This window comes from Orcinus orca, chromosome 15 (genome assembly GCF_937001465.1).
Source record: "Orcinus orca chromosome 15, mOrcOrc1.1, whole genome shotgun sequence".
Taxonomy (NCBI): domain Eukaryota; kingdom Metazoa; phylum Chordata; class Mammalia; order Artiodactyla; family Delphinidae; genus Orcinus; species Orcinus orca.
Window position 1 is genome coordinate 20070643 of NC_064573.1, and position 3523 is coordinate 20074165.

The 3523-nt window shown below is 39.2% G+C and overlaps 1 pseudogene; it reads right to left on the minus strand.

Annotated features, from left to right (window-relative positions):
* Positions 1 to 1969: 1969 nt before the first annotated feature.
* On the minus strand, positions 1970 to 2486 carry LOC101282293 (40S ribosomal protein S18-like; annotated as a pseudogene).
* Positions 2487 to 3523: the final 1037 nt, after the last annotated feature.

Genomic DNA, 3523 nt, shown 5'->3' on the forward strand with positions numbered 1-3523 from the left:
CTTGGAGTGGCTTCATTAAGCAAGTGAAATTTGAAGAGGGATCTGAGAGAGTTGAAATAGTTCTCATGGCAAATGGGTGAGGGAAAACTGGCTAGGCACTGACTTCATAAATCAAGCAGTATCTGTATGTTAGACACTCAGGAAATGCTTGTGGGTGTGGCGAAGATACCGTGATTTTGAAGCCAAGGTTTGTAACCAAAGAGAAAATACAATATTGCAGGGCTTACAATACCAACATTAGAAATAGCAATATGGTTTTGTAGGGAGGAAGGAAATAGGTAGTTTCATAGAGATTATGGGGCTCGAGGTATGCCTTGAAAAATAGAATGTTGGGAAGTTGAAGTCTTGTTAATAGTTGAAGAATTGCCACATGGTTCTCATTTAACTGGAATGTCTTAATGACAAGTGTTTTGTTATTGTTTTTTAACTTTTTGGTGAGCTTAGTAAAAACTTCTTCCTTAATCTTGTCTCCTTGGAATCTCATGGTTTTATAGATTGGTGCAGAAGTGATCTTAGGGCATGAAAGTATCTGAAGATGAAATGGAAAAACTCCAATAAAGCATTGGATTTGGGATGGACATTATTCAGAATTCTTAGGTCCCATATACAGTACTGAAATGGGAAAGATTATTGTAGGCTGAGATTCATCAGATATGTTCTCTTGGAGCAAACAAGGAGTTAGGCAATTGTTTGAAGGAATTGAGAATCAATGTGGCACAAAAAAGCCCTTGGGCTAGGCTCTGCACCTCTGCTACCATGCATTTGTTTAAATTAAATTTTTTAAATTAATTGTGGTAAAATGCACATAACAGAAAATTTACCATCTTAACCGTATTAAGCATACAGTTCAGTAGTATTAAGTAAATTCACATTGTTGTACAAACAATCTCCAGAATTTTTTCATCTTGCAAACCTGAAATTCTATATCCATTGAACAGTAACTCCTCATTTTCTCCTCCCCCTATTTTCTGGCAACAACCATTGTACATTGTTTCTATAAATTTGACTAATCTAGATACCTCACATACATGGAATCATATGGTATTTGTCTTTTGTGACTGATTTATCTCACTTAGCAAAATGTCCTCAAAGTTCATCCATGTTGTAACATGTGTCAGATTTTTTTTCCTTTTTAAGGCTGAATAATATTCCATTGTACGTATATACCACATTCGTTTATCCTTTCATCCGTTGATAGACATGTGGGTTGCTTCTACCTCTTGCCTATAATGATACTGCTCTGAACATGAGCACACACATATCTCTTTGGGACCCTGCTTTCTATTCTTTGGATGTAAATCCAGGAGTGGAATTGCTGGATCACGATTCTCTGTTTAATGTTTTTGAGACATTGCTATATTGTTTTCCATAGTAGCTATACCATTTTACATTCTCACCAACAGTGCATAAAGGTTCCAGTTTCTCCATGTCCTTGCCAACACTGGTTATTTTGTTTCTTTTTTTTTCTTTTAAAATAGTAACCATGCTAATGGGTATGAAGTGATATCTCATGGTTTTCAAAAAAGAAGTAATTAATTAATTAATTTGTTTTGGGCTGCATTGGGTCTTAGTTGCTGTGCGCGGGCTTTTCTGTAGTTGCGGCGCACAGGCTTCTCATTGTGATGGCTTCTCTTTGTTATGGAGCACGGGCTCTAGGTGCGTGGGCTTCAGTAGTTGTGGCTTGCGGGCTCTAGAGCACAGGCTCAGTAGTTGTGGTGCACGGGCTTAGTTGCTCTTCAGCATGTGGGATCTAACCGGACCAGGGTTCAAACCCGGGTCCCCTGCATTGCAAGGCGGATTCTTAACCACTGCACCACCAGGGAAGTCCCCTCTCATTGTGATTTTGATTTGCATTTCCCTATGATTAGTGACGTTGAGCATAATTCTGTACGCTTATTGGCCATTGGTTTATTTTCTTTGGAGACATGTCTTTTCAAGTTCTTTGTCCATTTGAAAAAAATTATATAAACTGTTTATTAACAGACAGTGCCCACAAATTTATTTCTTCTTGGACACATGCATGGTGCAACCATGGTGGCCTGTGGTCTTGGTGTGTTGGCCTCAGACACAAAGTCCCCAGAAGTGGCACAGCGCTCTGTGGGCCCCAATCTTCTTCATTTGCTCCAGGTTTTCATGAAGTTTGTTGTCCAGACCGTTGGCCAAGACTTGGCTGTGTTTTCCATCCGTCACATCCTTCTGTCTGTTGAAGAACCAGTCTGGGATCATGTACTGGTGTGGATTCTGCATAGTGGTGATCACACATTCTACCTCCTCCTCAGTGAGCTCTCCTGCCCTCTTGGTGAGGTCGATGTCTGGTTTCCTCAACATCACATGAGCAAATTTTGCCCCACACCCTTAATTGCTGTAATGGCTAAAGCAATTTTATGCTCCTCATCAATATTGTTGTTGAGTACTTGCAAAATGTGCTGGAACTTCTCAGGGATTACTAGAGATGTGGCAGCAGTCCCAGTAGCCCTTTTGTCCATTTTTTAAATTGGGTTGTTTTTTGTTGTTGAGTTTTAAAAGTTCTCTCTGTATTTGGGTTATTAACCCCCCATCATACATATGATTGCAAATATTTTTTCGCATTCTATAGGTTGCCTTTTCACTCTGTTGCTTGTGTCCTTCACATGGAAGTTTTTAATTGTGATGTAGTTCAGTTTAGCTATTTTTACTTTTGTTGCCTGTGCTTTTGGTGTCATATCCAAGAAATCATTGCCGAATTCATTGTAATGAAGTTTTTCCACTGTTTTCTTTTAAGAGTTTTACTGTTGAAGTCTTAAGTTTAGGTCTTTGAGCCATTTTGAATTAATTTTTCACATGATGTAAGGTAAGTCTTTAACTTTATTCTTTTGCATATGTCTATCCAGTTTTCCTAGCACCATTTGTTGAAGAGACTGTCCTTTTCCCATTGAATGGTTTTGGCATCCTTGTCAAAAATAAGTTTACCATATACTCAAACATTTATTTCTGGCCTCTCCATTCAATTCCACTGGTCTGTATATCTGTTTTCATGGCAGTAACACACTGTTTTGATTACCGTAGCTTTGTAACAAGTTTTGAAATCAGAAAGTGTGTGTCATTAACTTCATTCTTCTTTTTAAAGATTGTTTTGGCTATTTGGTGTCCTTTGAAATTCCATATTAATTTTAGAATGGATTTTTCCATTCTAAAAATTTGCATTAGATCTGTAGATCATTCTGGTTTGTATTGACGCCTTAATAGTATTAAATCTTCCAGGGCTTCCCTGGTGGCACAGTGGTTGAGAGTCCACCTGCCGATGCAGGGGACGCGGGTTCGTGCCCCAGTCTGGGAAGATCCCACATGCTGCAGAGTGGCTGGGCCTGTGAGCCATGGCCACTGAGCCTTCGTGTCTGGAGCCTGTGCTCCACAACGGGAGAGGCCACAACAGTGAGAGGCCCACGTGCTGCAAAAAAAAAAAAAAAAAAAAAAACAACTTCCAATCTATGAGCACAGGATGTCTTTCCAATTATTTGTGTCTTCTTCAATTTCTTTTAGCAGT